This window comes from Podarcis pityusensis (genome assembly GCF_964106645.2).
Source record: "Podarcis pityusensis genome assembly, chromosome: 7".
Lineage (NCBI taxonomy): Eukaryota > Metazoa > Chordata > Lepidosauria > Squamata > Lacertidae > Podarcis > Podarcis pityusensis.
The window spans coordinates 78,400,134-78,424,674 of record NC_138031.1 but is presented as its reverse complement, the minus strand read 5'-3'; the positions used below and the strand labels follow the sequence as shown (position 1 = coordinate 78,424,674).

Sequence of the window (24,541 nt, the reverse complement as noted above, 5' to 3'; positions counted from 1 at the left end):
CCCATCCACCCTCCCCCCGACTTCCCTCAGTTCCAGTCTTTGATTTCTCTAAAAATGCTGTTTTCTGCATGTTACACAGTTGTATAAATCCTGAAACTATTTAGCTGATTATTATCAATAAAAAGTTTGTGAATGTTTATTCAAAACCAACCAAGGAGTCCAGTTCGCTTTGTTGTGTCTTCAAATACTTTGTAAAGGGTTCCCATTCATCTTTAAAGTCACAGTTATCCTTGTCCCATAGCTTGTATGTCTGTTTTGCCGGTTCTGCATAGTCCATCAATTTTTCTTGCCATGATTCTTTGATTGGGGTTTCTTCAGTCTTCCATCCTTGTGCTATTAAAACTCTTGCGGCCGTTGTCTCATACATGAAGATGTTTTTCAGCTTTTTTGGCAGATCTTTCCCTACAGTCCCTAATAAAAATGCTTCAGGTACAATAATTTTTTTTTATATCTTAGACCACAATGTTTCGTGAGCTGTTTTGAACTTAATAAACATGATCGGCTGATTTGAATTTACCATTCTCGATCTTCCTTGTTTCCAAGAGACAAAAACAGATCCTCATGGCTGGTAACTGAACCTATCTTCAGTGGTGCTTCTGGAAGCTCTAAACATAGGTGGCCCCCTCTGTTGGCAGATCTGGGATGCTATTAAGACTACTGGAATGGGAAGGAGACCATTCTTACCAGACCCCACCAGTCACAACCTACCAGGATGTTCTCCTATGCAGATCTCTAGGAGCTGCACCCAAGTGCCTAATCTTAAATAATGTGAGAGTGTACAGAACCTCTGGTCTCATGCAGATGCAATTCATATTTGAGCATACAAGGGACTTATAATCAAGATATTTTAACCCAAGAAGCCATTTCTCAACCATCCTGAGCATGAAAAGAGGTGGCAAAAGTGACGTGATTTCCCCGTCCTTCTCAATACAGTGGTACCTCGAGTTACATACGCTTCAGGTTACATACGTTTCAGGTTACAGACTCCGCTAACCCAGAAATAGTACCTTGGGTTAAGAACTTTGCTTCAGGATGAGAACAGAAATCATGCTTCGGCGGCGCAGCAGCAGCAGGAGGCCCCATTAGCTAAAGTGGTGCTTCAGGTTAAGAATAGTTTCAGGTTAAGAATGGACCTCCGGAACGAATTAAGTACGTAACCCGAGGTACCACTGTACATCTATGTGTGCATGAAATCCCATTAGTGATCTTAAGCACAGAAGTCAGGATTCCTGCAACATTGACTCATAAAACTAATTACTGGCCTCTCTAACAATTCCTCGCAGAGTCCATCTTAAAAAGCATGTTGCTGTGAACTGAAAACATCATTTGGTATGAACTAGTTAATCAGCGATAACTAAAAGAATGGTGTATTTGCAGGCAACCCTTTTTCATAGAGGTGCTTTCCTCCTTGCATGACAAGCAAAAAAAATGCCACACGGCAAAACCGCTATGGAAGGTCCATGAATGGTTACATTTATCACCATTTGCTCTTCTCATTACAGTCTCTGTCAGAAGCATAGATTCATGCAGAGCCATTTTCTGCTCTCATTAGAACCCTTAAGACACCCAAACGAGGCATAGCATTGTGGCTTTTTAATACCTTCTGGCTGGAGAAATGCAAGGCAGTCTGTAAAAGAGATTCTGACCTTTTCATTATTCTGTAATTTGGAGAACCATCCATGCTCTCCCTTGTTTACAGTTCAACTAACCCGGGTAGAACAGCTGCAGTGTACAAAGGTCAGAGCCAAACAAGCCGAATGCAATCTGTCTGTGTGTATCCAGGGCAATATATATATATATATATATTAAAAAAATACTATTTTCCCCCCAGTAAAAGTGAAATACCCGCTAGACAGTGGAAAATTTCCTGATCCTTTATGAAATGTGCCACAGCTGGATGGACAGGCAAACATCAGGATGATAGGTTCCTCCCATTGATTAAAGGACTGTGTCCAAACACTTTCGTCCAAGGGACCTGGGAAGTGAAGGTTTACCTCTGACCTTAACAATGGAGGAGAAGATTGAGATCGGCTGCACACATATCTCCTAATGCTTCCCCCAATCAATCTACTCACCTTCCTTCCCAGCCTGTTTTAGGTGCAAGAGAAGAGCAATGGAGATGGACCAGAAAAGGAATGAACCAGAAGGCTGCCAGTGATGCTTATAGAAATTTTCTTGCTGTGCTATTAACATCCAAGGGAAGATAGGGAAGTCTAGGTGGCTACCTGACAACCCTACCAGTCATTGGTCATTGTATTTACACATTTGGACAGCGATAAGAGAAGATAAATCCCACCTCCCACTACATTATGTGCCCACTTGGCCACACCACACAAGATCCAGAAGTTGCAGTGATACTGAGCCACTTTCTAATTTGTGTCTCAATTTTAATGGAAATTCACAACTCTTCCAATCAATCGAGATTGGCATATAATGAATTGGAAACTGATCAAATCCCCTTTCTAGAGTCTGCTTTCTTTCCCTAAACGATCAGAACATTCTGCAGGCGGAAATGGATGGCTTCATGAACTGGAGCAAAACAATTTAAATTCTAATGGAAAGGTGTAGTTGAAGGAACCTTGCCAGCTGTTCCACTATTTAAGCACTGGTTTTCAGCAGCTTGGGGTCCCGTGGCCTCATTTTTCACCCTTGTGCGTATCCCAGCCCTCTCCCTCACCCCTTCTCAATTCTAATGATGTGGAACCCCTGATAACAATGGAGGAGCCTAACTACACATGACATCTATCACATTTGGCATCTCCAGGCTTTGACTGTTTGGAATTCTGAAGGTGCCCCCTGAACAGTCAGCTCTTGAGGAAAGCTTGGAGGTGTTTGCCTTGATGTCACACTGAGAGAGAAGGAAAAGCTGCTGGCCTATCTCTTATCTCGCTCTGCTAATTTCCCCCAGCTATTGAGAAACAGGGGAAATTAACAATGCATGTTAGCAGCAGATAAAAGCCCATAGGCCAGCAGCTGTTCCTTCCTTCGCAGCATGACACCAAGATGAATACCACCAAACTTTCTGCCAGTGTTGACTGACAGAAGTGAGGGCGCTTTTGTAATTGTGACAATTTCCAGGAAGGTAGCCATGTTAGTCTGCTGCAGCCAAAACAATGAAAAGTCTGGTCTAGGAAAACTGATGTCATAATACATTTGTTGACCTTTAAGGTGCCATAAGACTCCCTTTCCTTTTGGATGGTGAGTGTTGTTAGGATTCAAGCCTTTATCAGGAGAAACTGGCCACTCTTTCCTGCCCCCCCTGGGCAGGGGAGAGAGATAGACAGAAACGTATTTACATTCCTTTATTTCTGTCTTTGCAGCGTTACAAAAATCATGTCTGCTCTCTTCAAGCTTCAGCAGTCGAGAGACAAAAACCTCCTGTACTTCCTGTACAGCTCATATTACACTCTGAGCTAATTCCGGTGCCCTCTGCACTGTGAATTGACTGTCCCTCTGTTTCCCACGGAACAGTCCCAACATTCCCATTATGTTTTGCTTTCAAGCTACCAGCTCGCGGCCGCATTGCTTCTATATCGTAACATACTCCCCCATATGAATCAATGTGCGCTGTGAGCAAAGCATGATCCAGAGAAGAAAACAAACAGTTGTTATACATATAACACTCCCCTGTTGTTTCAGTTCCACCCTTGGAACTACCCGCCACTGGTTTCCCCAGTGTACCTCTCTGGTTGTCTGTCTTCCAAGGAATGAGTGCATCTGCATTACCTTGGCTAGGGAATGTAGTGTTACGCTTAGCAACTCTCTGTTGTGTCTTTGTCTCTGACTTAGACACAGCTTCAACTTGTCTTGAGTTGTCAATAATAGTAACACATGCTACAGCTGAGTTAGCAAACTCTTTTGAATACCTCTTGGGTGGTACACCCTTTGTAACTCTCTCAGACCTGCGTATGAGGTGCTGATCCTCTCTGCTCACTGGTTCAGTCTCAGGACTCTTTGGAGAACCAGTTCCGATAGTAAACAGTGGTTCATCCTTCACCTGTGAAGGTCTTTCAATTGTGTGAGATTTCCTCTCAATGACTGTGTCAACTGAGCGCTTTGAGCTAGTACTGTCACTCTCAGTACCACTGTAATCAGTAAAATCATCATCATCATCTGAATCGTCCTCAGTGGGAAATGTGTGAACAATTACTCTCTCCTGTTCAGGAGCACTCTCTAGAAATTTTGTGAGAATCACCTGACCAGATTCAGACAAAATTACTCTGTAGAGACCCTTTTCATAACCCACAAAAATGCCTCTAGCATTCTTTACTCCACCTGGAGCTTCAGTCTTCACATGAGACCCAAAAACCTTAAAATGGGCAACAGAAGGTTTTCTGTGGAATAGCTTTTCAAAAGGAGAACATCCTAAACCTTTTGAAACTTTTCTCACCCAACTGTAACAAAAACACATTAACGATTCCGCCCAATACTCATGTGGCAAATGTGAACTCAGCAATTGCACCTTCATGCCATTTTGCAATTCTTTGTTCACTTGCACACAGATACTTCTGTTCCATGCTTCTGCAGAAACAGCAGTCTTGTGCCTTATCCCATTCTTATCCAGGAAATCCTGAAAAGCAAAAGAAAAACTGGCTTTTCATCTGTGAAAAGACAATCAATGTTAGCATCATGAACATTCTTAACCTTGTCACAAAACTCTTTAAACCTTTCTAAGGCTTCTTGTGGTTTCTGCAATATATATACCCACACATAATGAGAGAAATAATCCACACACACAAGATAATATCTTGCATTGCCTCTAGACGGTGCTAGAGGACCAATCACATCAGCATACATTCGCTGAAAAGCTTTGGTTACTTGCGTCGTCTTCTGGACATTTTTCGACACACCTGCGAGAGAAATCATGTTAGACTCAGATGCATTACAACTTATGCAATCACTTTGATCAAAAGTCAACAAATACAGTCCATCTTTCTCTCTGGCAGAAAGATACAGCTCTCCATCTTTGAAGATTTTGCAGCTTTCTCTATCATAGGACAAAGTCAGTCCTTTCTTTGTGATCTGCGAAACACTCAGCAGATTGAACTTTAAATCAGGAACCAAATACACCTTGTTTATAGTCAAGTTCAGACTCTCAAGATACACAGTTCCAAACCCGGTCGCTTCCAGCTCCTGACTGTTGGATTGTTTCACAGTGAAGCTTTGCTTCTTAAACGTTGAAAACAGATCTCGCCGAGACGTCATGTGTTGCGTCGCTCCAGTGTCCAAAATAAAAGCGTTCTCCATTGAAAATGTGGCTTTTGTTGACAGCAATGCCTTTGCAGGTTTCACCTGGGACTTGGTACGACTTTTGCCTGATGCCTCAGGCTTTGCAGAGCTTCCCTTAGCTCCTTTCTGTTGACGTGGCTTCTTACAATTCCACTGAAGATGCCCAGTCTGTCCACAATTGAAACAACGGACAATGTTCAAAGCAACAGCCTGTTCTTCACTAGCAATAGCAGCGGGGGTGTCAGAACTCCGAGCTTCTCTCCCCCTGTCTTTGAAATCTATTGCAGCAAGTCTGTCTTTCTCATTGAGAATCACGGCACAAATTCTCTCCGTCGTGAGATCTGCGGCAGGTAGAGAACCAAGCTGACTTGCAACCGTTTTATAAGTCCGATTAAGGCTGTTAATAATCATGAAGCAGAATATCTCTTCCTGTAGAGGGAAATTGCGTTCCGCCATCTGCTGGCGTAAGAATTTCATCTCTGTCAGATGCGCTTGTACATCTCCATCAGGCGCTAGCCTTAGATTGGTTAGCTTTTCAAAATGCAGCAACGCTGAAGAACCAGCATCTCTTTGATGTATTCTACGCAGCGTTTGCCAAATCTCACGCGCGTATTCCAAATCCTGAATATGCACGAGCTGACCATCTGAGATACACAGAATTATGGCCGTCCTGGCTCTCACATTCTGTGAATTCCAACCTGGCGTTGGTGCAGCAGGGATGAGGTTATCAATCACCCCAAAAATCCTCTGATTCTGAAGCAGGGCTTTCATCTTTACAGACCATGAGGAATAATTGTCATTAGTCAGTGGAGGTGGGTAAGGTAAGCCTCCCCCCTTCTTGGTATCCATTTTGAATCCAAGCCTCAGCTCTCACTCTCGAGCCTGTAAACTCCAAAAGTCTACTGGCTGTTTACTGCCTCACACTTGGCAGCTAAACGCAGGCTGTTTTGAAAGTCCCTCCAAGAGCAGTGAGATATACAGACAAAACAAACGCTGTTTTCTCAGTGTTTTTCCAGCCTCTCACAGTGCTCAGCCTTACTTCCGTGTTGGCCAGTAACTTTCCACTTTACTGACGTTTTGTTGCCTAGCAACTGGACATTCCAGGCTTATCAAGACTCAGGTATGCGAAATATGTGGCTCTCTTTCAGTGCTGGTTTCATCCAAAAGCAGACACTCAGTGAACCGAAGAATGCTTCAATTCGCGTTCACTCTCACAGCCATAAAATCACCATACCTTGAGGGAATCCGTTGCTCAGCAAAAACACCTTCTCCGGTGCTCAGCCTTCCTTGTAGCTTCCATCCGCCCGCTACCACATTCTTTCTTTGTCTCCTTGCAGAGGATGAAATACGATCCATCAACCTCTCTTGTTGCTTTCATGGATCAAACCCATCGGCTCTCTGCTACCATATGTTAGGATTCAAGCCTTTATCATGAGAAACTGGCCACTCTTTCCTGCCCCCCCTGGGCAGGGGAGAGAGATAGACAGAAACGTATTTACATTCCTTTATTTCTGTCTTTGCAGCGTTACAAAAATCATGTCTGCTCTCTTCAAGCTTCAGCAGTCGAGAGACAAAAACCTCCTGTACTTCCTGTACAGCTCATATTACACTCTGAGCTAATTCTGGTGCCCTCTGCACTGTGAATTGACTGTCCCTCTGTTTCCCACGGAACAGTCCCAACATTCCCATTATGTTTTGCTTTCAAGCTACCAGCTCGCGGCCGCATTGCTTCTATATCGTAACAAGTGTAACATGTAGCCAGGCTCTTTTGGCAGCTTGTTTACAAAGGATGGATATGAAGCTACAGAGGGATTCTAGGAACAGGAGGGGAGAAAGGTCACTAAATCACTAAATCACAAATCAAACACTCACAACAACAACAACTATCTGAATTTCAATGGCATATTCCAAACTCTTAGTGGCAGCAAATATGCCTATGGGGCATTGGGAGGGTTGAAATGGCAATACAAGGGAAATGTCATAGACGTTATTCCAAACTAACACATACTAGCTGATCCTCAGCACTGATCCAAATGCTGGATTTTCAGTCGATCCCTTTCCTCACTTATCAATTTCTCGACAAGCTCCACGTTCTTTGATGCTTCAAGTGCCATTTTCATTCCAACCTCAACTGCGTCAGAACCTTCACCCATTGGGCGAGCTCCCTTCAAATCTGATCCCCATGATTATCTGAGGATTACAGACTGAAGATGTTTGGGGAGCTCAAACTTTTGTTACGACTGGCTAGCGATTCATTACACTAGAAATATCAAGATGAGAAACATCTGCTGATCTTGGCTGACTTACAGCATGAGTCCAAGTCACAAGCGCAGTTTTAGATGCTCATTTTGAGAAGCAATAGTAATCTATCAATGTCCTGTACAGGATATTACCTCGAGATTAACTGCTTGTGTTCAAGAATGATCCAAAAGGAGAACAGTCAAAAAGAACAAATGACCTATTTACACGAGATGGCACTGAAATGGTTGGCCAAATTAAGAAATTTAACCCCACTGGCATTCAAAAGAATTTACCCCCAGCCCCGCTCTTGGGTTTTGTGCACTAGGGAATCATAGAACAGCAAAACTAGAAATAGGATTTTAAGTAGGGCAGGAGTGGCGAACCTTTTACAAATGAAGGGCCAGATTCCATTCCAGGCAACCTTTCAGGGACCACATGCTCATGGTAAGCAGGTCCAGAGGTAAAAAGCGGGCAGGACAATGGAATTATTTTTCCCTTTGTACAGTAGGCTAGTTTTTACACAGACTGCTTTTTTGCAACCATCTCTATCCTTCACCCAGGCAAACAAGAACGATTATCAGCATTCAAGAGCCCATTAAAGCAGGTGAGGGAAACAGTCAAGGAAGCTGATGAGGGGTTTGGCCTGAGGAAATCCCAGGGTCCAAATAGATAGAGCTGGAGGGATGTATTTGACCCCTCCAGGCCTGAGCTTCCTCACCCCTGGACTTGGGGAATATGGGGGCAGGGGGGAATATCTTGGAGAAGTCTGACAGGCAGACTTTGAATATAAAACAATCAGCATGTTTGCTATGAATTTTCCTGTGATCAATTACTGAATACTGTTATGAATGAAGATGAAAGAGATTGCCTTTGGAGACAGGCAGCACAAAGGCCCCCAGGCTACAGAAGATCCCTGAGTCCCCAGGGGATCTTTATTGGGAGCTGAAGACAGTTCCCTAGATAGCAAACATTACTTAGACTGGTCTAAGTTTGCCTCTGAGTTTGACTGACTACAAGTGGATTGAAGAGCACATCAAGGTTTTGCACACTGGTTTCTTAAAATTTAAGTAAGCAAACCTATGATTTATTCATTTGCTTCCGGGGGGGGGGGGGGGAATTAAATTTGAATGCATGTTTGGATCCTGTTGTTATCAATAAAAAATTGGCTCTTATTTATTTATTACTGATAAAAACGGGATCCAAACATTAAAATTGTTTATTTTAATGTTATTTTAATGACAAAAAGTTTAGGAAGACCAATACCAAGGGCAGCTCATGGCTGTTAATGTGCAAATCGGCCACATATAAATTCATATAAAATCCCTTAATTTCGCATATGCACTCATGGGGGGCGGCCGCGGAGACCACATAACACCGGTCTTGAAAGACCTACATTGGCTCCCAGTACGTTTCCGGGCACAATTCAAAGTGTTGGTGTTGACCTTTAAAGTGATAAACAGCCTCGGCCCAGTATATCTGAAGGAGCATCTCCACCCCCATCATTCAGCCTGGACACTGAGGTCCAGCGCCGAGGGCCTTCTGGCGGTTCCCTCATTGTGAGAAGCAAAACTACAGGGAACCAGGCAGAGGGCCTTCTCGGGAGTGGCGCCCGCCCTGTGGAACGCCCTCCCATCAGATGTCAAAGAGATAAACAACTACCTGACATTCAGAAGACATCTTAAGGCAGCCCTGTTCAGGGAAGTTTTTAATGTGTGACATCTTAGTGTATTTTTTGTCTTTGCGGGAGCCGCCCAGAGTGGCTGGGGAAACCCAACCAGATGGGCGGGGTACAAATAAATTATTATTATTATTATTATTATTATTATTATTATTATAATCATCATGGGGTTTGAACTGGCAGTGTCTGATTAAACAGGAGTGGGTAACTGGATCTGGCCAGGTTTGGCACCCTCCTGTCAGCCATCTGATATCACAATGACACCAGGTGACTTTTTATATCCCTGAGGGCAACATACCCGAAATTCAGTACATTACAGAAAATGGCTACTCTGGCTGGAGCTGATGGAAGTTACAGACTAAAACATCTGGTTAGTGAAAGCTGTCCTAAGCGTTTAGCCAGCACTAAGCAAGCAATTGAATGGGAAGTTCAGTGTCCACAAACAGGTACAGATTTTTTTCCCCTCAGGGTTCTCTGGGCATTTGCTGCCCATCCTGCTTGAACACACATGCAGACAACAACCCATTTTATGTACGTAAGGCACATCATGGACTTCAACTGTGTGGTGTTTGGAAAACCTATGAAATAATCTAAAAATGTCCAGAAAAAGCTCTCCTTTTCCATGTTCAAACTTGTTTCAGTCCATTGCCTTTAGTGCAGATTAGTTATCTTGTTAGGCTATCTAGTGTTTGTTCATAATCAAAAGACGGGACATCTTTTATGTTGATTTGCTGCTCAAGTCTGAGAATGTGCCCTGCACTTTTAACTATCCCAGAAATCAATAAGTCATTGAAATGATGATTGCTTTAAGGGCTGTTTGGAGTCCTGGAACAGGTTTTACATTGCTTCTGTTATTGCTTCCTGAATAAGACTCCCATCTTACACCCCTAAAACTATTAGGTCTTCAGACCTCCTGAACAGCCTCTGAATGACAATAACAGGGCTTTTCTCTCAAAATAAGAGACTATAAAAAGACCCAAGAAATTTTCTTTGAAAGTATTTTCTAGATTCCATGTCCTCCCCCTCCCCCTTATGTGAAGCTATTAAAACCTGAGTACATAAGAAGTAAATAGATTTGCGTGGACAGGCGGCGCCCCACCCCACCCCGTCATGTGGAATAACGACTCAAGACAACGTGCTATGGGATTAAATTGGCCACAACTTTATTACATTTCAGATGTGGGTAGACCTTGGCTCAGGCATTGGGCGTTATCCCTCCCCAGTCCCCAGCGGGGGACCTAGGGAACATCAGGGTTATCCAGTGTGTGGGGGGGATGGGCCGGCTCTTGAGAACATATGTTCAAGCAGAGATAGCTGCCCCCGTTATGCCGCCATCGCAGGGAGAGAGCAATGATGACCTCTCGGCGTATGGTCAAAGCCTCCCCTCAGAAACCCCTTTAATGGGGAACCCTAGTATCACCGCTGCAAAGAGGAAGATAGACTAAAGGATTCTACCCAAGGCCTCATACCGCCAAAGTTGTGACGTTTTGCTACAGGAAAGGCAAAACCTGCCAATGCAGGGGAATTCCTTTCTGGCCCTTCAACAGCGACCTTGACATAGCAGCGCCCGCATACCTGTGAAGAAAAGTTAACCTGCAAAATAAGACTTAACTGAGGGTGGGTAGGGTGGGAGAAGCTCTGGAGCCAAGTGAGGATTCCCAGGTAAGAACCTCCCTCTATTGTGTGGGCAGGTAGTCCCTCCCCTACCTGGCCTGGTCTCCTTGGCAACACTTCCCCCAGATGGGATTGGACAACTGACTGAGGTAGGTGGAGACCTCCAGCTATCGCACCTGGGGGCAGGCAAAGCCAAGCCTGTGCTGATGGAGCCGCTCCAGATCCTCTAATAATTTCTCTAGTCTTCTTTGAAAGTCACCCAAGTCCATGGCCATCACTACCTCTTGTGTATGGTAGAAGGATCTGACCGTGCCAGTTCTCTCAGTTCCTCATTTTACCAATACTAAATTCAGGTCATATATACATATTTCTTATGTATATTAAATTTTCTGTTTTACAATTTCAAATACTCATTTTACAATCCTTAAGATATCGATAACTTCCCTTCTTCTCTTTCCATGGTTCATTTTGCATATCATAAATCCCTGCATATTTTACAAAAACTATACCATTCAGTATTCCATTATTGCATCCATCAAAACTTGTTTACACTGTTGAATTTATCTTAATGCTGCCAACTTTTTCAGCTGTACACAATTTCCCCCCATATATTCAATAAACATTTTCCAATCTTCTCTAAATGTATGTTCCTCTTATTCTATATGTTAAGTCTGCAAGCTGTGCATATTCTGTCAGCTTAAGTTGCCATTCTTCTTGGGTTGGGACCTCACTCATTTTCCATTTGGGGGCTAACAAAACATTGGCCGCAGTAGTAGCATACATAAATAACCTTTTCTTTTCTTTTTTTGACACCTGGGAATTTCAGTCTGAATTACCCCCAACAAAAAGGACTGTGGTTTTTTTTTGGAAAAGTACTTTTAACCTTTTTATTCCAATTCATAATGGATTATTTCCCAATACTCTTTTACCCTTTTACAAGTCCACCACACGTTCCCTCGACCTCTTTGCATCTCCAGCACTTATCTGATTCATCTTATACATCTTAGCAAGCCTACTCGGAGTTGAATATCATCTTAAATTCAGGTCATATTTTTAAAGCAACTGGCTAAACGAATAAATAAAATTCTTCAGCACTTTGGTGCAAATTTCTCCTAATAAACACATTTCTGTATGTAATTTGGATTAATGTGCACGTTTTTGCAAACAGTTTCATCTAAAATATGCACATTTGTATGTTATTTTCACTAGCATATAATTCTTATGCACGCTTTTATGGGATGTATGCAATTTGGCAAACTTGGTTTCATTGGAGAACTGCATTGCAAAATTGGGATTTGTGTTACTTTCAAAGGATGGCTGCGTTTAGGTTGTTACATCATGTTAGAAATTTGGTAGACTTGCCTTTTAAATGCACATCAAATCATATTTCTCCCCCATCACAACTTGTGGAATTGAATTCTATAGTTTAACTGTGTGGGATAAGGAATTTGCCAACGACAACTAAATCCACTATAATCCTGTAATTTAAATGTTCCAAAGAGTTGTCCTAGGAAGCCTTATTTGGTAGGAAAATATTTGTGAGTAAGCATAAAAATAATACATCCCTTAGACCCTATAGATTGGATATTGATAACCGCTGGTTAAACCCTTCAGCTGTTACAGAGCACAAAAATAGCATCAGGAAGAAAAATCCAATCTACGTTGTCAAACCCCACACCCAATTTCAAATACAGTTTAAAAGGGTATTTCATCAGTGGCTTTCATAATGCATGATAAGCACGGGAAATCTTTTTTCACCTTGAAAGATGCAAGGCTTCATCTCCCAGGGAAAGAGGGAAAGAAAAAGGCAGAGCCTCTTCCTAAGGCTACATTGTTCTCCTGCCTAAGGACAGAAATGATTTTTTATCATTCTACAATAGATGTGTGTAGTTAGATCAAAGATTGGAGCGGCTGAGCTCTTCCCCCGCGAATGCTTTGCAGTTCAGAGTCTCAGCCTGGGGCCAGTGCCACGTGGTTTCCTTTGCTCTTTCGAGAGGCAAGGGGATTTCTAAAAAGATTCCAAACAAACATGAAACATGCAAGTGCAAAAAAAAAAAAAAAACCCTCAGTGTTGCTGCTGTTTCCTTATCAACTTTGTATAGTTAAATTGCAGAGGTATTCAAACAGTTCTGCTGGCGGCGGACGGGGGCCTTGTTGTTTGCCGTATATTATACCGCAAACTTTCCTTTTAAAAGCATTGCTCCCCCATCAGCACACCACTGTGATATCATCTAATCCGCACTGTAGTGCTACAAGGCAAAGTTGGTTCCCACGCTACCTTTCTTTCTTTTGTTTTCAGCATTTTGTATTACTAAACCACAGAGCCTAGGACTTGCCGATCAGAAGGTCGGCGGTTCAAATCCCCGCGACGGGGTGAGCTCCCATTGCTCAGTCCCTGCTCCTGCCAACCTAGCAGTTTGAAAGCACCTCAAAGTGCAAGTAGATAAATAGGTACCGCTCCGGTGGGAAGGTAAATGGCGTTTCTGTGCACTGCTCTGGTTCGCCACATGACCCGGAAGATGTACACCAGCTCCCTAGGCCAATAAAGCGAGATGAGCGCCGCAACCCCAGAGTCGGTCATGACGACCTAATGGTCAGGGGTCTCTTTACCTTTTAAGAAGAAAGAAACAAGGTGAGAATGGCCACTTAGCTTGCAGCCATTGGTGCTGGCTCCCTGGGGCACCTGAGCACCCACAAAATTTCCCACGACAGGACTGGGCATTGACAAATTTCAGCGCCAGGCCATGCACACTGCATGGCACTCATGCCCCAGGAACCCACAGTCAGGGCCAAGCTGACACTCCTGCTTGCAGCTCTGGGCAGGTGGTGGTTGTGGCCTGGTGTGGGCTCTGGCACACATCCGGTTTTGGTGCAGTGAGGACGCCACTTCCTCTTCCACTGGCCATACTGACTGCTGGCGTTCCACTGTGATTGTAGCCAACTTGGGGACATGACCTGAGGAGTGGACCAGAGGAAAGACTTCAACCCCCCCCCCGACTTTCCTCTATGTATATTATATCACAGGGCAATGATGTGCAAAGATATGCATATTAGGCAGAATCACATTACAGTGGTACCTTGGGTTAAGAACTTGATTCGTTCTGGAGGTCCATTCTTAACCTGAGGTACCACTTTAGCTAATGGGGCCTCCCGTTGCCGCCGCGCCACTGCTGCACGATTTCTGTTCTCATCCTGAAGCAAAGTTCTTAACCAGAGTATTATTTCTGGGTTAGCGGCGTCTGTAACCTGAAGCATCTGTAACCTGAAGCATCTGTAACCCAAGGTACCACTGTACAAACATGTGTATATTAGGTTAATTTTTCACGAGGACTTTTTTTCAATAAGAAAATGTACAAACTGATGTGGAAGTGCTGAGAACCAAATTTAAGGTTGGAAAAATGTTTAAACCAAGAGAACCCAAAATTGACAGTTTCGCCCGTCTCTGCCTTCTTTAGATTGCCCACCCAAAAGATGATGGTGCCTCAGGAAGAAAATAAACTTGAAAGTGTCCCCAGGGTAAAAATGGATGAAGTGGGACCCCAAATCTTTTACATGTGGTAGACACCTCACTCTGCCTAATGGTACTTCTCCTACCTGAGCACTTATATTTCCACAAGGGCTGACATAGATGCCAAAATCCAGCATCTCCTGAGCTCTGCGAGTGAAGCTTTCTCCCGATTGAAGTGCAGAGTGTTTGAGGACCGGGACATTCTCAGGGAAACCAAAATGCTTGTTTACAAAGCTATTGTACTACCAACCTTACTGTATGCTTGTGAAACATGGACCACTTATAAATGCCATCTCCAACTCCTTGAAAAATTCCATCAACAGTGTCTCCGAAAAGTTTTACACATCACTTGGGAAGACAGGCGAACTAATGCCAGTGTACTAGAAGAAGCAAAGCTCACCAGTATCGAAGTGATGGTTCTTCAACATCAATTTTGTTTGACTGGTCATGTTGTGCGGATGCCTGATTATCGTCTTCCAATGAAACTACTCTTTTCCTAGCTTAAAAATGGAAAGTGTAATGCTGGTGGTCAACAAAAGAGGTTTAAAGACTCTCTGAAGGCAAATCTTAAAAAAGGTAGTATAAACACCAACAACTGGGAAACACTGGGCTGCGAGCAGTCCAATTGGAGAACAGCCTTTACCAAAGGTGTCATGGGCTTTGAAGACTCTCAAACTCAGGAGAAACATGCTAAAAGGAAGGCACCCTTGGCAAACCCTCACCATGATCAACTCCCACCCGGAAACCTATGTCCCCACTGTGGAAGCCCATGTGGATCCAGAATTGGCCTTCACAGTCACTTACAGACTCACTGTTATAACCCTGTTTATGGAAGACAATCTTACTTCGCTACGAGTGATCGCCAAAGAAGAAGACTGTCAGCCATGAATACGTATTGTCGCTGAACAAAAGTAGCATGCTGCCTTTAAAAAGTGGATGTTATTTCCAGTTTTATTTCCATGAGAAATGGGAGTTGAGATACCTCCCGCACCAAAAACATCCCTCTTCACACTAGCGTTATCATGAAAGATTCAGGAACATTCAGAAGTTCCCTTTCTCAGAGATAGCGGGATTCTTTATTCTTTTTGCACTGCAGAATAGAAAACAGTTGCGTTCTCCACAACTTTGGCGTCTCTAAACAGGAGGAGCTGCCATAGTAGTCTCCTTGCATCTTCATGGTGGACAGAAATAACCCTTGGATCATCCAAGACATCTTGGGAACATTAAAGAGAATGCATTCATCGTAGCATAAATTATACAATATATGTGAAATTATGCAATGATCTCTTCATACATAACCACACCGTCTCCCGAGGCCTATAAACAAGCCTTGCACACCATCCAGAATCTATTCTCATGGAACTTGGAACAGAGAGAGTTGCAAGCACTGATTTCTAAAAAGCTGTCAGGCTCTATCTATCCTTCCTGGTTTATTTGCCCACTAAGAATAATGCAATTAGATTTGGCAGCACCCATCCAATATCTGTGTGACATTAATAATATACAGTCCCTACACGAAAACAAAGCAATGAAATATCAGTCTTGTGTAGCCATTCAGCATCTCTTCCCTCCCACACCCAACCATATATAGTGAAAGAATTTCAGATTGCTTCATATCATCTCTAGCATCCTTATCACTCACTGCCAATATATAGATGGGAGGTACTTAGTAAGTCATAGCCATGCCAAACTGTGTCTCTCAAACCAATGGTCAAACTTTCTGTTAGGGGCCTCTTCTAAGGTCTTGCCCATACGTGAATTTCAGTTGAGGTTTGTTCTGTGACAACTCAGCGACCCAAATGAGTTTTATTCTGATCTCTGGGTAGAGCTAGGCAAACCCTGTCACACCTGATTTGTTAGTCTGGTAAACCTGAATAAATCCAGACTAACAAATCATATGTCATAGAATCATAGAATCATAGAATCATAGAGTTGGAAGAGACCACAAGGGCCATCGAGTCCAACCCCCTGCCAAGCAGGAAACACCATCAGAGCACTCCTGACATATGGTTGTCAAGCCTCTGCTTAAAGACCTCCAAAGAAGGAGACTCCACCACACTCCTTGGCAGCAAATTCCACTGTCAAACAGCTCTTACTGTCAGGAAGTTCTTCCTAATGTTTAGGTGGAATCTTCTTTCTTGTAGTTTGGATCCATTGCTCCGTGTCCGCTTCTCTGGAGCAGCAGAAAACAACCTTTCTCCCTCCTCTATGTGACATCCTTTTATATATTTGAACATGGCTATCATATCACCCCTTAACCTCCTCTTCTCCAGGCTAAACATGCCCAGCTCTCTTAGCTGTTATGTCGACTGTTATGTGTATATATATATATATATATATATATATATATATATATAATTTAATTTTCTGTTTTACAGTTTAAAATACTCATTTTATATCCTTAAGATATCAGTGATTTCCCTTCTCTTTCCGTGGTTCCTTTTACATATCTAACATCCCTGCATATTTTACAAAAACTATACCACTCAGTATACCATTATTGCATCCATCACAACTTATTTACACTGTTGAATTTATCTTAATGCTGCCAACTTTTTCAGCTGTACACAATTATTTCCCTTATATTCAATAAACGTTTTCCAATCTTCTCTAAACGTATGTTCTTCTTGTTCTCTTATTCTATATGTTAAGTCTGCAAGCTGTGCATATTCTGTCAACTTAAGTTGCCAATCTTATTGCCAAATATTCCTTGCTCCTTTTCCATTTTGCGGCTAACAAAACATGGACCTTCAAAGCCCTAAACAGCCTCTGCCCAGTATACCTGAAGGAGCATCTCCACCCCCATCGTTCAACCCGGACACTGAGGTCCAGCTCCAAGGGCCTTCTGGCTGTTCCCTCACTAAGAGAAATGAGGTTACTGGGCCTTCTCGGTAGTGGCACCCACCCTGTGGAATGCCCTCCCATCAGATGTCAAGGAAATGAACAACTATCTAGCTTTTAGAAGACATCCAAAGGCAGCCCTGTTTAGGGAAGTTTTTAATGTCTGATGTTTTATCGCTTTATTATTATTATCATTAATTTTGTTGGAAGCCGCACAGAGTGGGCTTATTTACAGATAACCCAGCCAGATGGGTGGGGTATAAATAATATAATAATAATAATAATAATAATAATAATAATAATCTGCAATCTTTTGGCATTGAGGTTACCGGAGAGAGTAGCTGCTTGACTCCCAACCATCAAGGGCAAGTTGTTCTGCTATATATGCTGGTGGCTTCTGGGTGTTCAGGACATCAGCCAAGGAAATATGATCAGCTCATCTCCAGACTCTTCCATTTGCTCACTAGAATTAGCCCCCAGGAGCTGTTTCAGTATCAGCTGATCCCAGCTACAGGCAGCATGGTTAAAGCTATCCTAGCCCTTAGCCAGCTCTCATTAATAACAACTTTCTAAGCTTCATAATAGAGCCTATTGTATATGAAATAATTTGTGTCACCACAGGTCTGTAGGCCACAAACCGAATCTGATTCTGGCTCACAACTAGCCCGGCTCATTAAAAGTAATGTGATGAAAATTACAAATGTGTTGCTTCTCAAAGAATTGAGTGGGGGGTCTGTATTGTTCTCTTTGCAGCATCAACCTAAGAACTTTGGCTCCTGTTCATGTTTAACTGCAGACACATTTAATTGCAAATACTGTAAAATCTCACAGGACACAGGAACGTAAGACACTGCCTTAAACCAGGATAGACTATGGGCTGTATTCAGTGGAGCAATAAATCACTGGCTCCATTGGCATAAGGATTTATCCATGTGAAACAGAATGCTTTCCCCCTCTGGACCAGAAAGAAAACTTCTGAGGAAGTACACAGTGAACAAGAAGTCTGGTCTGGATTGCTGTTTTCAAGAGGACACCTTAAGAGGGAAATAAGATGTTCATTGTGGAATAATAATAATAATAATAATAATAATAATAATAATTTATCATTTATCCCCCTCCCATCTGGCTGAGTTTCCCCAGCCACTCTGGGCGGCTCCCAATCATATATTAAAAACAATACAGCGTTAAATGTTAAAAACTTCCCTGAACAGGGCTGCCTTCAGATGTCTTTTAAAGATAGGATAGTTACTTATTTCCTTCACATCTGCTGGGAGGGCATTCCACAGGGAGGGCACCACTACCGAGAAGACCTTCTGTCTGGTTCCCTGTAACCTCACTACCTCGTAGTGAGGGAACCGCCAGAAGGCCCTCGGCGCTGGATCTCAGTGTCCGGGCTGAACGATGGGGGCGGAGAGGCTCCTTCAGGTATACAGGACCGAGGCTGTTTAGGGCTTTAAAGGTCAGCACCAACACTTTGAATTGTGCTCGGAAACGTACTGGGAGCCAATGCAGATATCTCAGAACCAGTGTTATGTGGTCCCGGCGGCCACTCCCAGTCACCAGTCTAGCTGCTGCATTCTGGATTAATTGCAGTTTCCGGGTCACCTTCAAAGGTAGCCCCATGTAAAGCGCATTGCAGTAGTCCAAGCAGGCGATAACTAGAGCATGCACCACTCTGGTGAGACAGTCTGCGGGCAGGTAGGGTCTTAGCTTGCGTACCAGGTGGAGCTGGTAGACAGCTGCCCTGGACACAGAATTAACCTGCGCCTCCATAGACAGCTGTGAGTCCAAAATGACTCCCAGGCTGCGCACCTGGTCCTTCAGGGGCACAGTTACCCCATTCAGGACCAGGGAGTCCCCCACACCCACCCAACCCCTGTCCCCCAAAAACAGTACTTCTGTCTTGTCAGGATTCAACCTCAATCTGTTAGCCGCCATCCATCCTCCAATAAATTAATACTGTATTATAAAAGGGATGAATGGTTAGCAAAGGAACACTATTAGCAGCAAGGCATGGGCAATTTATGGACAGCTCTTGGAAAGACAGCTTGTTCCAGCAGCCCCCCCAGATCAGAATTGAACCCTATATATATTGTGCGAGGCCTGGAGACTGCCTCAAACCTCACCTCATTAGTGAAGAACAGATTTTTTAAAGAGGTTGCCCTTTGGCTTGAGGTCTAGCGCTCTATAGTCTCTCGAGGGCTTCAACTGACCAATTGGATGGTGTAGCTTACTGGTTCAAAAATCCCTGCTGGTTGCTGGATCTTCTGTATTCCTGTATTTTGTTTCCTTGTCTGCAGATGGGCTTTCTGACCCTCATATGTTTTCTAGGTCCGTGTCTTTGCCACGATAGCACCTAGCAGGAATAAGTGAAATTACCAAATCCTCAGGATGAAATAAAAGTGTGAATCACACCTAAAGAAAGAACGACAGATTTGGTTCAATGTAACATTAGCTATTAGCATTGCATTAAAATCTGCAAGCAGCCTGGATATATTGCTATACTTGGCCTGCTGATGTCCAGAATGTACAAACCTGAATGATAAATCTTGAGGTTTGGGGTTTTTTCCCCCCAGCAGAAACACACATACCTAAAAATGTATTAATCTAATTACCGCTTTGCATTAGAGAGACTTTAATGTGCTTGGAATAAACTTGAGGAGGTTTGAAGTTAATGGGGCAGATTTCATGAGTTTTTAATATTCTGTTCATGCTGATTTCATTCATTCTTGTTAGTTTCAACAGAATTGCTGTGCAATGTCTTAAGGGCTCCACAGATTCACTGTTCAGTCCATGTATCCTCAGATACTGGGAAATGAATAAGCAGTCTCCCTTTAGTCAGAGGAATGTGCTTCTGTTTTGGCTTGTCCTCCCTAGCAGAAGTTTCAGATCTCTCAAACTAGTCTTTGAGATGCCCCTCAGACAGAACTCAGCATATACTTGTAAATAAACAATTCTCTTCCATCATCATCCCCAATAATATCAAAGCCTGGATCATTTCTGGAGTTACGATTGAAGGCAGGCTCTTGCTTTTCCTATGAAAGTTACCGGTACATAGACTCCTGGTTTTACATACATCAGTCTATGTAACTTTCGTAGCAAAAGCAAGTGCCTGCCTTCAATCATAACTCATACAAATGTGGTGGTGTATTAGCCGGGGTGCAAATTACAAATGTTTTCATTTTCCGCCACCTCTGGTTTTACTGAGGCCAAAAAAAACACAACCACCATGAGAAATGCTTCAAGTATCAATCACAGCTCCCTCTTGCAAGGATGTGGGTGGCACTGTGATCTAAACCACTGAGCCTCTTGGGCTTGCTGATCAGAAGGTCAGCGGTTCGAATCCCTGCAATGGGGTGAGCTCCCATTGCTCTGTCCCAGCTCCTGCCAACCTAGCAGTTTGAAAGCATGCCAGTGTAGGTAGATAAATAGGTACCATTGCGGCAGGAAGGTAAACGGTGTTTCTGTGTGCTCTGGCTTCTGGCATGGTTTCCCATTGTGGCAGAAGCAGTTTAGTCATGTTGGCCACATGACCCGGAAAGCTGTTTGTGGACAAACACCGGCTTCCTCTGCCTGAAAATGAGATGAGCGCCGCTACCCCATAGTTGCCTTTGACTGGACTTAACCATCCAGGGCTCCTTTACCTTCACGTTACAGCTCCCTCTTACCAAACAAGTAAATGTGTTTTCCAAAAGGTAAAACTGTTCAGATCTGTAATTTGGATAAAATACCTCTTTATGATTTATCCATTCACAATATTTATATCCTGCCTTGGCTCCCTGACAGTAGGCCTTCAAGGCAGCTGGCAATAAGTGAAAATTGATATATAATAATATTATTTTAAAAGGCAGTGGTGACTGATCAAGTCTCTGGTGGGACGATGATGGACTGTGTCCTTAGGCCTTAGCTATTGCTGCTGGTGGTGGTATGTGTGTTTTTCAACTGATGCTCTTCAGTGTTTCCATGGAAACCATATGGGACAAAAGAGACGTGGGTGACGCTGTACTCTAAACCACTGAGCCTCTTGGGCTTGCTGGTTAGGAAGGTTGATGTTTCAAATCCCCGTGATGGGAAGAACTCCCGTTACTCTGTCCGAGCTCCTGCCAACCTAGCAGATCAAAAGCACGCCAGTGCAAGTAGATAAATAGGTACCCCTGCAGTGGAAAGGTAAACAGTGTTTCTGTGCGCTCTGGTTTCCATCACAGTGTCCCACTGTGCCAGAAGTGGTTTAGTCATGCTGGCCACATGATCCAGAAAGCTCTCTGTGGTCAAATGCCAGCTCCCTCGGCTTGAAAGCGAGATGAGCACCACAACCCCATAGTTGCCTTTGACTGAACCATCCAGCGGGTCCTTTACCTTGACCTTGACCTATATGGGATAATAGATTCTTCCCCATTTGTTCTACCTAGCAACCCAGGGTTCTTCCCATGCCTTAGGTGTTTGAACTTCTGCAATTGGCTGAGCCTTTCATGGAAAGCAGAAGTTTCCACATCTGCTCCATGTTGTCTGAAACAAGAGACAGAGCCTCAAGCTGGGAGCAAAATCCCATGGTGGCAGAAAACTCGCTTGTTCTTCACTTGCTGTTCCGCGCGTAAATGTGCTTAAACAGCACCCTGCCAATCCACAGGCATCTGCACCATCTGGAAGGTGTCAGTTGCCACAGTGACACCTTGGATATTTGCCTTCAGTTTGCAGAAAGGAATCACAGAAGCCAGCTGTGTTTTGATCAGCATCCAGTGATTTTCCGAACGAATTTCTGCAAACCACCTCCTAGTTCATTGCAGCCCCATGGGAAGTGCAGGAGTTATTTGTGCCTCCGTTTTTTTTAATATGGATAAAGAGGAGGAAAGACAGTTTTGTGGCCATTGATTGAGACGTTCTTGGGTGATGACCTTGTCTGTTATAGTAATAAGAAAATTCCTGTCGTTATTAAAGAGTGGCGTATGTGTAAATGGAGGGTTTGTGTAACCCCAAAAGGATGCAGTGTGTTTCTCTGTAAGTTCTTTGTCAGGGAGCACCAGGCTACTCAGTATCAGGGCAGGATTTGTCCTTAACTAAACAAAGTCTCACAGTGCAGTGTTCTTCAGCCTTGAATGTCCAGTTCCTATAATCCCTGACCATTGGCTGATTTCGATACGGTTGATGGGAGCTGTACTCTTTTGGGGAAGAAATTTGAAGCCTTTACCTTTCTGCATAGAGATGAATGGCAACAATTCACCCATATGAGAGATAATGGGGACTGCCTCTCCCCATATAAGGTAAAGGTAAAGGGACCCCTGACCATTAGGTCCAGTCGTGACCGACTCTGGGGTTGCGGCGCTCATCTCGCTTTCTTGGCTGAGGGAGCCGGCATACAGCTTCCGGGTCATGTGGCCAGCATGACTAAGCCGCTTCTGGCAAACCAGAGCAGCGCATGGAAACGCCGTTTACCTTCCCGCCGGAGCGGTACCTATTTATCTACTTGCACTTTGAGGTGCTTTCGAACTGTTAGGTTGGCAGGAGCAGGGACCGAGCAATGTGAGCTCACCCTGTCGCGGGGATTCGAACCGCCGACCTTCTGATCAGCAAGTCCTAGGCTCTGTGGTTTAACCCACAGCGCCACCTGCGTCCCCATATAAACCTCCCCATATAAACTCTCTCCCATATAAATGCTCTCCCCATATAAACCTCCCCAAACTCTACATTCATCATCTGAGGCCATTCTTTGTATATCACTTCCATGTGAGGTTTGGAGGGTGGAAACACGAGAACGGGCCTTGTCTGCAGTGGCTCCCTGTTTGTGGCATGCTCTCCCCGGGGATTTTTGCCTGGCACCTTCATTATATATTTTTAGGCACCAGGCCAAAATGTTCCTCTTCAACCAGGCCTTTGGCTGATTAATATCCAACAGCCTTTTAAATATGTCTGTGGGAAGGAGAAGGGGGTATTGTTTTGTAGTCTTGGTTTCATTATTTACTTATGTTTTGTCTTGTATTTTATTCTGGGAACTGTCCTGGGGTCTTTTGATGATGGGAGGTGTATAAATTTAATAAATATTAATAGTAATATCTGAGGTAAAATGCCAGCCGGGATCAGCATCATGTGAGACTGCAAATAATGGGAAGGTATGTGCACACATTGACAGAGAAGATTGTTTGGTGGGGGGGAACGTGAATCAACTCAAAAGCAAAAGTTCATGAGGCAGTAAAGTTTCAGCAGGAAGAAAACAATAAGAAAACCCATGGGTAAAGATACAAAATGCAGAAAATACCAAATTTGTGGCCACTTGGGCATATGATGTATACGATGGTTGCTTTTGTGAGGCTGTCGTGGCCATTCATGGCCATCAAGATACTTGACGACATGCTGCCAACTACTTACTGTTCCTTATGCATGATGAAGGATCTGATGCCAAACAACCATCATTGAATCTTGAAGATTCCAACCTACGCTATCGGGATCCTGTGTTGCATTGACACACAAACTCATATCCAAAGTAAAATACTTGGGGTCAGGTTTAAAGCAGAATCTACAGAAGTCATAGACATGCATGCATAATTACTGACCAGAGAAGAGTGGCAGACCAAGCTTATGGAATACCGTGGTACCTCGGGTTACATATGCTTCAGGTTACATACGTTTCAGGTTACAGACTCCACTAACCCAGAAATAGTACCTCGGATTAAGAACTTTGCTTCAGGATGAAAACAGAAATCGTGCTCTGGCGCACGGCGGCAGCGGGAGGCCCCATTAGCTAAAGTGGTGCTTCAGGTTGAGAACAGTTTCAGGTTAAGAACGGACCTCCGGAATGAATTAAGTACTTAACCCGAGGTACCACTGTATGCAGAAATGGCAAGACTGATGGGAAAGATCAGAAACCAGGAAGACCAAGTATTTTTAAAAAGACTGGAATAACTTTCTAACATATTTGAGAGGTCACTGTAAACAGTTGAAATCATTGGCAGGAATACAATGACACTTGGAATGTAATATGGATTTTGGATACTATGATTATATAACAGATAAATTACAGTAAAAGATGCAGGAATAAAATTTAGAATTGGAACCCATGGACAGAAGGAAGAAGGTCTCAAGGTTCGAAAGAACCCTTTTTAAAAAATACGTGTGAAAATGTTATTTCTATGGTGTATAACCTTTATGTAAAAGTAATAAATAATAATAATAATAATAATAAAGACATGCATGCATAATGCTATTGGGGAGAAATGAGTTTGATTACTATGTGACCACTTGTGTTGTTGTTTTTATTTTTTTTTATATGTAATTTATTGCACTGTCTGTCATTGTCAAATCACCTTGAAACTTTGGTATAACATGATGAATAAGTCCCATAAATAATAAAATAAGGCAGGCCTTGCCATATCAATTTCCTCACGTACTGTTTGCACTCTTTCATCCTGTATTTGCCATCCACAATGTAAACCTGTTTA

General features: G+C 43.3%; 1 long non-coding RNA gene across 4 annotated transcripts in view; it reads right to left on the bottom strand.

The window, feature by feature from the left end:
* Nucleotides 1-15,203: 15,203 nt before the first annotated feature.
* Nucleotides 15,204-24,541, bottom strand: part of LOC308482101 — a 41,128-nt gene continuing 31,790 nt past the window's right edge. For 3 of the 4 annotated variants that reach the window (XR_013989007.1, XR_013989008.1, XR_013989009.1), the window contains 2 exons: nucleotides 19,238-19,467; nucleotides 15,204-15,483 (listed from right to left, as the gene is read on the bottom strand). This is a non-coding gene — a long non-coding RNA (uncharacterized lncRNA). Of the gene's footprint in view, nucleotides 15,484-19,237; nucleotides 19,468-20,842; nucleotides 20,983-24,541 lie in introns of those variants that run through there. The other variant, XR_013989010.1, reaches the window with a different exon arrangement.